Source organism: Larus michahellis, chromosome 8 (assembly GCF_964199755.1).
Source record: "Larus michahellis chromosome 8, bLarMic1.1, whole genome shotgun sequence".
NCBI classification, from domain to species: domain Eukaryota; kingdom Metazoa; phylum Chordata; class Aves; order Charadriiformes; family Laridae; genus Larus; species Larus michahellis.
The window spans coordinates 37,640,278-37,653,583 of NC_133903.1; the positions used below are offsets into that span (position 1 = coordinate 37,640,278).

General features: G+C 42.4%; 1 long non-coding RNA gene across 5 annotated transcripts in view; it reads right to left on the bottom strand.

Moving 5' to 3' along the window:
- The window catches only part of LOC141747047 (uncharacterized), a 99,070-nt gene that overhangs the window by 47,438 nt on the left and 38,326 nt on the right, over positions 1-13,306 (bottom strand). For all 5 annotated transcript variants that reach the window (XR_012588579.1, XR_012588580.1, XR_012588578.1 and 2 more), the window contains one exon: positions 5,383-5,607. This is a non-coding gene — a long non-coding RNA (uncharacterized LOC141747047). The remainder of the gene's footprint in view (positions 1-5,382; positions 5,608-13,306) is intronic.

Below are 13,306 nucleotides of genomic sequence, written 5' to 3' on the forward strand. Positions count from 1 at the left end.
TTGAACTACTTAGCTTTATAAGAAGAAAATGATCTGTTTAATTTGGGGAAAAAACTCCCTTTAACTGCCTACTTTGATTAAGTAGTAGGTTTAGCAAATGGACATGGTATGCAAAGCAACTGCTAGCAGCTGTAACACGAAAGATAAAAGTTATTGAAATAACATTTTAGAAGAAAATAAACCCACTATAAGTAGCAGCAACTAAAAAACCACTAAGGTGATCAGGAAGCGCTTCACAGATTTTGAAAGTAAAGCTGAAAAAGGAGAAGAGAACCAATCCTTCATCTCCTATCAGCTGTTCCTGTTGCCAGTGATTATGGCAATATTTCACAGAGAACATATGGCAATGTTTATAGCCATCAGGCAGTATTTCACAGAAGCTGCGACACCATGTGTCCACCAACTAGCCTTTCTGATTGCAATTAATTAGAGAAGAAGCAGGAGGCACTTTTTAAATAACATTAAGTCTCAGAGATTCCTGAAGTTCCATGGCCCATGTACAAGACTAAGTGACAGGAAAGTCTATTAAAATTGTAACAAGTCTAGTACAGCAAGTCTGTCCTTGAGGAACAAGACCTAATAAAAAAAATACACTCTTTAAGGAGCGTAAGAAAGAGCAGAAGTATAATAAGCCATTCAGGGTGGTATCTTGGAAGCCTGCAACAATAGGGAAATATTTGAAGACCTTTAACGGGCCATTTTATGAAACAGATTCTGCAGAAAAGCTGCTGCGGTGAAAGCTATAGCAGTTGTTTTATAGTTGCCAGACCCAAGAGGATGTGTATCAAAATTACATGGGGATCTATTAAGGAGCTGAGACTTATGAAATACACTGTGGTAGCCATTTCATGATTCCTATTTTAATAAAAGCAAGCAAGAGAGGAAAATTAAGGATAATAAACTACCTGATCGGTTTTCATACAGAAGTGGAAAGCTGAACTTTCCCAGACAGCCCCTGCTGTTGAATCTGGCACTTTCAGGTAGCACCACTCAGGGATGAAACAGTGGCAGGGGTGGGCAGCACAGCCCTGCTCCATAGCACCTTCAGCAGCACTGCAGACTAGACTGTAACAATTCCCATTAAAAAAGGTTTCCAACACAGGCCTTTTCCCAACTCAGTCCAGTGTGACCCACTGGGAATGATCCAGGAGAACCACATAAGCTCAAAATCATACCAGAACTGATGCAATAGGTGAGGCATCAGCCAAAACCAATGCTAAAAATTTCAGCATCACGTTCCTGAATTTGGGATTGATTCATAGCATCCTTTCTCCCTTACTGGACATCTTTGCCCCACACAAGCTGCTTCCCTGCTGCTCTTTGTCTCAGGTTGGGATATTCCCTGGAGACGTCAAATCAGAGAGCAAGATAAGGGGAAAACTTGTCCAGCAGTAGTCTTAGCAGGGCTCCTTTCTGACGATTCTCTGAGCTCTAATGTAACTGAGCTCACCCTGCAGCTCTTCCCACAGCTAGGGTACAAATGCATCTCTGTTTTCTCTCCAGACTCTTATTCTTACAAAACTTCTAGAAACTCAGTACCTTAGAGATATCTCTCCACCTGTCAGATTTTGCTAAGTCGGCCAGCAACCTCAGAAGTTATTAAGACACGCTAACACTGTGGTCATACAAACCTCATTTCCTCAAGAAAGAAGGCTTTTAAACTCCTCTACCGTTATATTGTTGTTATTTTAGTATTTCCTTAATTTCCCCAAACCTCTAATTCTTATTACAGAATTCTCATCTTGAGACTTTTTGAGATGCAGAAAATGCAAATGGTGTTGGTAATAACGGAAGCATTGATATTTATTAGTCTTAAGAGCAAAATTTCACATTACACCCATGGTAGATCTCAAAAAGGTAATCTAACGGCCACAATACACCTGCCTAATTGTGATACAATAACCTAGGATCTGTTCTTACAGATGTGACATGACAGAAAATACAAGCAGTGTTTAAAAGTATGTCAGATTGTCGTGATGGGTAAAAAAAATCTTTCCGTCAACACTGGGCAGACTATTTTAAAACTCCAGATGCAGCCCTGACATGAATCAGTGGCTAAAAATGAGCCACCATTCCACCCACTGCTACACTTGCATGATGACAATAGGGTAACTTAAAATAAATAAATAAATACCAAAATAAAATGACAGCTGGCAACTTCACCATCCTCGTCTACACTTTCCTAGGAGCAGAGTTAGTATTTTGAGCTGTGCACACAGAATTCTTCCAAGGTTTGTACTCCACCAAAAAAGTTCTAAACTGTGAGGCTGACAGCTTCCACCAACTTAACAGCTATACTAAAGGTCCCAACACAATTTACAGTGGCTCCTCTAGAATTTAAGAGGATCTTAAATGCTGGAAGAAAATTGCAATGTATTCCTTAATAAAGGACATTTAAATTTAAAGATGAACAATAGAGTTCAGAGAGAAACTCCTGTCCAATATGCTACACACCAGCTGTGGTGCCACCGCTATAGCACCATCCTATTACTCATTATTTTTAGATCAGTAGCACAATGAACACTGATAATCAAGAGCTGTAGCAGGGATCACCCTACCCAGTTAAATCCCTACTTTCTTCCCTTTCAAAAGGCTCCTGCAGGTGCTGCTTCCCCTGTGGGCTGGGAGCAGGACAGACAGGCACCCAACCCATACCCCAAGGGACAGTCAGAAGTGCCTACCCCTGCAGGCTCTCCCTTCCTTGCCAAAATTCAAAGGCCTAAACTACAAGGAGTAGCTTATATTCAGGGGCTGACACAACCCAGCCCCTGGCTGGGGGCCTGGGTATAGGCAGGGGAACTGCTCTGCCTCAGCCTGAGCCTTTACCCACATTGGTTTAGCCTTGGATATGGCCCACTGCATAGAGCTACAGTCTTAAAAAAAAAAAAAAAAAGCCTAAAGACATTAAGGATTTCAGCAGGAAGGAGACATCATACACCAAGATGCTCTACTTCTCACACTGGCTGCTCTGGGAAGACAAGCGGATGAGAAGTAGAAGAGTCATTTGTACCCCTGCTAGTTAAAGTAGTAAAACTGTAATTCTACCAGTACAGCTTTCTTTTGGTCAAATTAAAAAAAATATCCTTGACTCAACCATATGCATAGTTATATTTGTAACTAATATCAGCAGAAACAATCACAGCAATAAAAAAAAAAAAAAGGTTATCCATGAAAAAGTCACAATTTGAGCAGAGCTCATGTGAATCCCAGGACAATGTACTAGCCAGAGACTCAGCCTCAATGCCAGACACAGATGACTGTTTTACTCATGGATTTTTCCTATTTAAATCTACACTTCACTCTGAAAAATAAAAAATCCAAACACTGAGGTCTACAACATGGCATGCAAAATGTTAGCAACTGGTGGGAGATTATTGATTCCAGTCCATCACCTTATATGCTGTCAGTCCACTGAGTGACCAGATCACTAGATGAGAAAAAAAAAAATGGAAAAAGACATCGTGGTTCTGGTAATCACACCTCTCTACAACACTGAAACCAGCCCAAGGAGCAAACAGAGCAGCTGACAATTGGTTCCAGTACACATGGCCCATCCATACTGTGTCAGAGCCTGGGCTCTGTCACTAGTTCACATTGCATAAACGAAAAATAATTAAGAGCTGTAAAGGGTCATTTTAAGGAATAATTGACTTTTACCATAAATATTAGAGCTCTGTAAAACACGAAACATGGACACTCAACCCAGCATTCACTGATCGCTCCAGAATTTATTTGTACCAGGTACAAGTACCACAGCACCAAGACTTAATTTAATTTTCTTTTAGGCTAACACAGGAACTAGAGTTAAAGCTGGGTTAAAATAAAAAGTTTTCCTGATTTCACAGCAAAGCCATAAAAAGCTGAATTTGATATCCCCTTCCTACACACAACTTGAAAGAGTCAAGTTGAGAATGAACAAGTCTGGATTTCCAGTTCTTGTTTAACCAGGCAAGTTATGCTTAAATAGTTGAAGTAATTCTTTGTACAGCTCTTCTACTAGTTGCAACTGGAAGAACACACAAGTCACTCTGAATCCACAGAGGACTGCATCTTCAATGTAGTTCACTTAAAGACATACCTAAGCATAACATGCTATTATCTGGATTACCTTTAAACAAGAATAAATTGATAATATGAAATATGTCTTGACAAATATGCCCTTTTTATGCTTATGGAATTTAACAATATTCTAATTTCCTTGCACAGGCTGTTTAGAAGGGAGTGCTGTTATCAGATGTCACAGGTTGCTCTGTCACCTTTGCACATATCACACAGAGGAGCGACTGAGGGCATTAGGAATATTAGCTGGAGCCATCCTAAACATGACACTCTTGAGATTCTTTTTGCCCAGTATACTGATATTAAAAAATAAATAAGTAAAAATTAAATATCTAAACTAGATTTAAACCAGTTTTTCCTGTAAAAACAGTTACAGAAATCACACGGGAAATACTATTTTGGAAGAATTTGGAAATATTCTTTATCAATTCTAATTCGTTCTTCAGATGCTTTTTAACGATGCATTAGTCAGTCCTAGCAGCCATGTAGTATGCTATTATTAAAGGCAATAGTATCTTTTAGATCAAACTGTCTGCTGTTTTTACACCAGGAGATATTATGGTTTATATGACATTGTTACATTAAATGAAAACAAAAAAATAATCTAGAGAAGAAAGGTAAGTATAGTCTTAAGCATTTGAATATAAAGGAAATAGTAACACAGAATATTGCTAGTGCCAGAAGATTCTAATCGAATAACATACAAATAAAAAGCAAAACAAGAATCAAAATGGAATTTACCATCTTTACTCAAAGATTTTTCATTTGGTATTTTTTTTTTCCTCTGGGGGAATGGTCATTTAGATAGCATTTCTAAGGATTTTTTTTTTCCCCTTTTGAATAGCTGCTTCTGTGTAAACTATCTTAACAGAGTCTTCTTCTTCTAACCCTAAAGACACTTTGGTCAAGACTGACACAGAATCAAGATCACTAATGACTGCAGAAATCCAGCATTAAGAAAAAAAATGAAGGAAAAACCCACCTCCCAATAGACAAAGAGTCACCAAAAGGAGTCTCTATTATTTAGTTTAACCAAGTTTAAAAGTTAATCTAATAATACAAACAATGTTATTAAACAGCTAAACTTTTTGGTGAGGGTCAACTATATCTTCGTTATTTATTTCAAAGTTGTTCCCCCCTCCCTCTCTCAACAAGCAAAAAATTACATTAGATTACAGTTCAGGACTTTAAAGAAAAAGAAAGAGAATGTTATCTTGAGCTCCCAACAGAAACCTTTCTTTAAAGGAAGATTTAAGACCATTATACACCTTTTACAAAACAGTATTCACTTAAACTTTGGAAAGTGATAAATGGGATACTTACAACCTTTGCTAAACTGTCCTAAAAAATGATAGCTTGTCAAGCATTTTGTGGGCAGATCTTTCACAATTACATCCAGGCCATGAAGTGCAGAGCAAAACGTTGAAACATCCAATTTTGGCAGTTTGGAGACCGGTAGGGTCATGGTTGCTCTGTACCCACAAAAGGGCACAGGTGACTCTTTAAGGCACTTCTGAAGGAGCAGAGGGGTTGTGCCAAACTCCTGAGCTGTAAAACAAACACGAAAGGGTTGGAGGAGAAGGGGAAGGCTTGTTTTGATTTGGTTGGGGTTTTTTCACCACTATACGGTATTTGAGGGAAAAAAGAGGATGTCCACACTTGTCTGCAACGCTGAGTGCCCAGGGCCTTCCATGGGCTTCAACCCCAAAATCCCACAACCCAAAAGCTACACACTGAGGACCAGAAGCTACATCCTGATAGCGGGTGCTCATCCTATTTGGGAGAGGTTAAGAAAGTCTAACACGTTGGATGAGATCTGTGGCTCACTTTTAGAGAAAAAGAGACGAGATTAGCATCTTTAAAAGAAACATTAAAAGTATCCAACCTTGAGCAAGGCCTTTTTGTTTGACACTGGTGTTTAGATCCTATTCTCTATTTTTGCTTCCGTAAAATAAAATGCAAGTTTGTATCATAGCCGTGATACTAACAGAAAGAAAGACTAGGTTCTTCATTGGGATGTTTTGGCTTTACCAAAGGGTACACCACATGGCAAATTAGCCTAAGCTGATCTACTATTAGAACAGCACAAAACAACTTTCACATGTTTGTGCTTCCTGTGGTTTGGTTTTTTTAATCTGTTTCCTGTAAGATCAGAATTCACAAGGCATCATTTGTATTGAGAAGAATGCTAACAATTACCTTATTTATACTTTGTTCACATTTTCTTCAACTGAAAATTACTGATGTTAGAATGATATTTGCAAACTAATTTGTATTTACATTTTACACTTCAAAGGCAATGATAATTCTCCAGGAATGCAGAATTCTCCCTATCATTTTGTTCTGAGGAAACGCAAAAATAAACTAGTAACTCTCAGCTTTTGATTACACTCCAACAGAGCTGTAAATCTCAAAAAAAAAAAGTGGAGGGTGTGGAACACCAAAAAAACCCACCCCAACCACACCCCCACAGGGGATCCATGCTTGTAGTCTACAGCAGAGCAAAAAACTGAACCACCACCACCAAACCTTTAGGCATGTCAAAGACCTTGAAAACTCACCTAGATTACATTTCTTCATTGCCATAGGATTTATCTGTCCTAGACATGAGACCTGCTTCACCACCATGGACTTGCCTGGCAATCACTGCTGTCTGTCTGCCCCCAGTCACTGTCCTGAGCTGGGCCCATGCACTATTCAAGGGTGCTGCAGGATGGGTACCATTCCAGGAATCCCTGCCACGCTCATCCTCAACTCCTGGCTTGCCAGCCCTTATGGATCAGCCAAACCCATGCTGCCCTCAGCATGCCCTTCACAGCTTTTTGGCTTGTAGTGTAACCATACATTCTTAAGGACCAAGGGTTTAGCATTCAACTCATACATGTTGTCAGCATCCAGCCCTGATGCAATTTTTTGGATATCAAAAGAGTTTTGCACCAATCCCAAATGATGACTGCATAAACACTGTTTAAATTCACCCGTATTTCTTTTAATCTCAGTCAACAGCTGACATCTCAGGTTAGGACAGTATTAGGAGGCTGCAAGGAGTTTTCATCAGCTCCCACAACCCCTTTCCTTAATACTAAAGACACAACCAGCCACCCACCTCGATTTGGCCAACAGTCACTGACAGGCAATATTATGCCACGCAGCTTGTGCGGATGCATGGCAAGTGCTGCAGCATGGACAATGACATACATCATTCAGAAGTGCTCCCCACTGAAGATCAGCAGCAATAAACAACGAAAAGCTGCATGGCTTGGCAAAGAACATTCTCTGGACAGACAGGCAGCATAACCACCCGTGCTGCATACAATATCAAGATCTTGATTTTTAGGTCTGCTTGAGCCTTCTTTTTTTTGTTTGTTTTTAAAGTCATTGTCATGGTTCTTGAATTGAAAGTTTGAGGTTATAAACTGACATCTTAGTCATTTCTAGCAAACCTAGACCAGTTGAGATCACTGAGGGCTTATGAAGAGGACATCACAGAGGAAAGGGCAGAAAGGCATATATGTTTTCACCTTTCCACTGTATCATATGTTTATTTTGTCTCCATAATCTCTCCAAAGATTGCAATAACATTGCTGCTTCCTTCAGCACAACATATGTTTTCAAAACCCACTGATCTGAGCACACACTGATTTTCAGAGTATGCTTTGACATGGTCCTTCCTACCTTCTCATCTCTCCTTCTCATTGATTTATTGCATTAAACAGCCTGTAACTATTATCTCTCTTAGTAAAAATTGAGGCATAGTAACGATTAAGCATTTCATCATTTTCCTTGTCAAACTTTATTTGTTCTCTTTCCCATTAGGTAGCAGAATTGAACTTTAAAAAAAAAAAAAAACAAAACATTTTCTCATTTCCTGTGTACTCATAAACCTTTATCTGGCTCCCTTTTACACCTGTTACTAGCAGCACCTTTCTTTGTCATTCTTTAGTTCATGCCAGATATCCTTGTTCTTACCTTTTCTTGTAATTTGCACTATTTCCAATATCATATTTCCAATATCCTAAAAATTTCTTCTCCTTCACACCTTTTCTTACTAGACCAAACTGTAGGAAAAATTAAGAAGTGTCAGCCCACTGTGTCGCTAGTAATCACAGAATCTTAGTGGCTGGAGAGGACCTCTGAGATCATCGAGTCCAACCACAAAAAAAAAAAAAAAAAAGCACCCACCTACTAAACTCCACACCCACAACCCCAAACACAACACCCCACCACAAACAATAATCTTGGGCACTAGAGCATGCCCTGAAGAGCCATGTCTACACGTTTCTTAAATACCTCCAGGGATGGTGACTCCACCACCTCCCTGGGCAGGCTGTTCCAGTGCCTGACCACTCTTTCAGTAAAGTAATTCTTCGTAATATCTAATCTAAACCTCCCTTGCCGCAGCTTCATACCATTTCCTCTGGTCCTGTCGTTATTCCCTTGGGAGAAGAGGCCAACCCCTGCCTCTCTACAGTTTCCTTTCAGGTAGTTGTAGAGGGCAATGAGGTCTCCCCTCAGCCTCCTCTTCTCCAAACTAAACTTGCCCAGTTCCCTCAGCCTCTCCTCATATGACCTGGTCTCCAGACCCCTCACCAGCTTGGTGGCTCTCCTCTGGACATGCTCCAGCACTTCAATGTCTCTCCTGTAGTGAGGGGCCCAAAACTGAACACAGTACTCGAGGTGAGGCCTCACCAGCGCCGAGTACAGAGGCACGATGACTTCCCTACTCCTGCTGGCCACGCTATTCCTGATACAAGCCAGGATGCTATTGGCCTTCTTGGCCACCTGGGCACACTGCTGGCTCATGTTAAGCCGGCTGTCCACTAACACTCCCAGGTCCTTTTCTGCTGGGCAGCTTTCCAGCCGCTCTTCCCCAAGCCTGTAGCGTTGCTTGGGGTTGTTGTGACTGAAATGCAGGACCCGGCACTTGGCCTTATTAAACCTCATCCCATTGGCCTTGGCCCATTGATCCAACCTGTCTAGATCCCTCTGTAAAGCCTTCCGACCCTCAAGCAGATCAACACTCCCACCTAGTTTGGTGTCATCCGCAAACTTACTGAGGGTGCATTCAATCCCCTTGTCTAGATCATCAATAAAGATATTGAACAAGACTGGCCCCAAAACTGAGTCCTGAGGGACACCACTGGGATTGGCCGCCAACCAGATTTTGCTCCATTAATCACAACTCTCTGGGCACGGCCATCCAGCCAGGTTTTTATCCAGTGGAGGGTACACTTGTCTATGCCATGATTCTCCAGTTTCTCCAGGAGAATGCCGTGGGGGACGGTGTCAAAGGCCTTACCAAAGTCCAGGTAGACAACATCCACAGCCTTCCCCTCATCGAGAAAGCGGGTCACACAGTCATAGAAAGATCAAGTTGGTCAGGCAGGACCTCCCTTTCATAAACCCATGCTGGCTGGCCCTGATCCCTTGGCCGCCCTGCACTTGCTGTGAGAGCTCACTCAGGATGATCCTCTCCATGATCTTTCCTGGTACCAAGGTCAGGCTGACAGGCCTGTAGTTTCCGGGATCCTCCTTCCGGCCCTTCTTGTAGATGGGCGTCACATTGGCCACCCTCCAGTCATCTGGCACCTCTCCTGTTGACCAGGATTGTTGATAGATAATGGAAAGAGGCTTGGTGAGCTCTCCTGCCAGCTCCCTGAGAACTTTTGGGTGAATCCCGTCCGGCCCCATAGACTTATGCGTGTCCAGGTGCATAAACAAATCATTAACTACTTCCTCCTGGATTACAGGGGAGTTGTCCTGTTCTCCATTCTTATCTTCCAGCCCAAAAAGCCGAACACCCTGGGGGTAGCTGGTCTGACTATTAAAGACAGAGGCAAAGAAGGCATTAAGTATCTCAGCCTTCTCCTCGTCCTTGGTTGCAAGGTTTCCCCCCGCATCCAGTAAGGGATGGACATTCTCTGTCACTCTCTTTTTGTTAATGTATTTATAGAAACTTTTTTTGTTGTCCCTTATGTTAATTGCCAGGTTGAGTTCCAGCTGGGCTTTTGCCTTCCTGATTTTTTCTCTGTATGACCTAACACGATCTCTGTACTCCTCCTGAGTTGCCTGTCCCCTCTTCCAAAGGTGGTAAACCTTCCTTTTTTCCTTAAGTCCCATCAAGAGCTCTTTGTTCATCCAGGCTGGCCATTTTCCCCGCCCTTTAATTTTGCGCCTCATGGGGACACCCTGCTCCTGGGCCTTTAGGATTTCCCTCTTGAAGAGCGTCCAGCTTTCCTGGGCTCCTTTGTCTCTCAGGACTACCTCCCACGGGACTCTCCCAACCAGGGTTCTGAACAGGCTAAAGTCTGCCCACCGGAAGTCCAAGATGGAGGTTTTGTTAACCCCCTTCCTTACCTCACTCTGGATGGAAAACGTAACCATTTCATGGTCACTAAGCCCAAGACGGCCTCCGACCTCCACATCCCCCACTAGCCCTTCTTTGTTTGTGAACAGTAGGTCTAGAAAGGCACCTCCCCTGGTAGGCTCACCTACCATTTGTGTCAGGAAGTTATCCTCCATACACTCGAGGAACCTCCTAGCCTGCCTGCTCTCTGCTGTGTTATATTTCCAGCAGCTGTCTGGTAAGTTGAAGTCCCCAACTAGAACAAGGGCTGGCGTTTGCGAGACTGCAGCCAGCCGCTTATAGAATACCTCATCAACCTGCTCATCCTGGTTGGGTGGTCTATAGCAGACTCCCAGCACAAAATCACCTTTGTTAGCCTTCCCTTTCACCCTTACCCATAAACACTCAACTTCTTCATCACTGGAGTCTATCTCTATAGAGTCCAACAACTCCCTAATGTACAGAGCCACACACCCCCCCTCCTTCCTTGCCTATTCCTTCTGAAGAGCTTATAGCCACTCATTGCAGCATTCCAGTCATGACCATCATCCCACCACGTTTCCATGATGGCGACTATGTCGTAGTTGTCCTGCCGCACAATGGCTTCTAGCTCATCCTGTTTGTTGCCCATGCTACGTGCATTAGCATAGATGCACTTGACCTGGGCTACTGATTTCACCCCCGTCTTTGGCCCTTGACACTCAGGTTCATTACCAGCAGGCCTGGTTTTATCCCCTTCCCCCTTAACTTTCGGCTTAAAGCTGTGTCCATGAGCTTTGTTAACTCTTAGCCTAGTACCCTTTTCCCCTTCTAGGAAAGGGTCTTCCCAATGTTCTCTAGCAGTAATTTCTAAACTTCTGTCACCTTTCTCTGATGAAATGTCAGAGTGGGAGTCCTCACTAATGTGGTCTCCTTCAAACCGTGGCATGCTTTCCTCAGGTTTAATCTTGACAGGCCCAGTTATCTCCCCTTCCCCCCTCATATCTAGTTTAAAGACTGGTCAATGAGCCCTGCTAACTCCTGCCCCAAAATTCTTTTCCCCCTCTGGGACAGCTGTGTCCCACCTGACAATGGCATGCCAGGTGTCTCATATAGCCACCTATGTTCGAAAAACCCAAAGCCCTGTTCGAAAAACCCAAAGCCCAATCTGGCCTTTGGAAATAAAGGGACTGTCCTCATATCTTTAAAGCAAGCACAAAGCCAGCTGCCAGTCCACTCTGGGCAATAAACTACAACCACAAAGTTCTGCAGCAAGAGAAAACGCAGATTTTTGAGCAAGGCTGATCAGAAGTCTACAAGCCAACCCCCGTCCAGCCTGCCCACTCTGTCCTTGCATCCTGGCTTGGTCTTAGGCCCAGAAGCTTCCAATCACTTTCCAGTTTGCAGCAAGTTCTGCCCAAGTCCCCACTGAATCCCTGGGAATTCTCCTTCATGTTATCCACCAAGACACCTCAGATGATCTTCTGGTCTCCCCTTAAGATTGCTTCTACTGCTCTCCTGCCCCATACTTGTCCCCAACCCACCCCATCACCCCAGGAGCTACTTTCCAGTCCACCCCACTAGCTGACCTCAGGGAAGAACATCTCCTCCAGCAATATCCAAGAATTTTCCCATTTTCAGGACTCCATCCAAGACCAAATGGACTCCATTTGGCTGTGGATCAGAGCCTCAAAAAGTCATTAACGCCAAAGTCATGTGGGATGACTGAGTTAGATAGAAACAATACAGAAGTCCACAAATATCAACCAGCAGGAGCTCTCCTCTGGTCAGACCCTAACTTGAATCTTCTTTGACCTCTTCAACCATTTTCTGCCTTGGCAGTTGGTCAGAACATGGAACTGAGCAGGTTAACACTGCTCTTCTCAGCACAAATCCAACAGGTTCTCGATGCAAATAAATAAAAGCAAATTTTTAAAGGGTAGACACTTCTACAGTTAATAGTAAATATAATGGTGGTGGAGCAAATCAATCCAAAGACAGCTGAATTTTAAGGACAGAACAGGATATAAACATATGTATCCTAATATTTTGTTTATTTCTTGGTCCTCTAGTTGAAAGCAGACCCTTCTTTTTGGTTTCACATCATAATGTCAGATTGTCCTTTCTTTTCGCCCATTTTTCTCTTTACATGTATCTGATAGTTTTGTTTTTAATAAAAGTGGAGGTGTTCTTGGCATTTCTGCTGCAACAGCAGGGCTTGAACTTAAGGTCAAATGAAAGGAACAGTGTGTTCAGTTACCATGGCAACCATACCAGGCTAATATCAGGTACTAAGATACCAAGAATGAAGTGATAAAATCACTACATTAGTTTAATAAACAAGTTCCATTGTCATCATTTTACTACATATGGTTCTTTGAAAGAAATAACAGATTTCAGGATTTGCTCTGCTTGGCTTATTATTCATTACCTAACAAAAATGAAAAGTTATTTCCCTTCTCAAGAGCTTCAGAAATGCAGGTATATTGAGAACTCATTAAGGCTGCTATACATTTTAAAGCCATATTCTAGGTACACCAAGTTTTGCAGACCCTAAAGCAAACCCTAATTTGACATTTAATTTCAATTCTCATTTTACATTTTCATACTTTGCCTCAATGTTTTAATAAATGTATAATTAAATTTTAAATATAAATCTTAACATGTCAAGCCACAAAACCAAGAGCACACCTTAAAAATAATTTATACGAAGAGGACAAATATGAAGGAAAGCCCTTCTCAGCGTGCATCCAAAAGCTGGTGCAGAGAGCTACTACTTGGGCACGACTCCCACACCCCTTACCTGACACCCCGGTCCAAAGCCGGTTCCCGAGCCAGCAAGATTAAATACCCACAGAGCTTGTTGGAGCTGGCTCCAGCTACCCTTGCAGCTGGTGAAGGGGACAGAACTGCCAGGCCTGG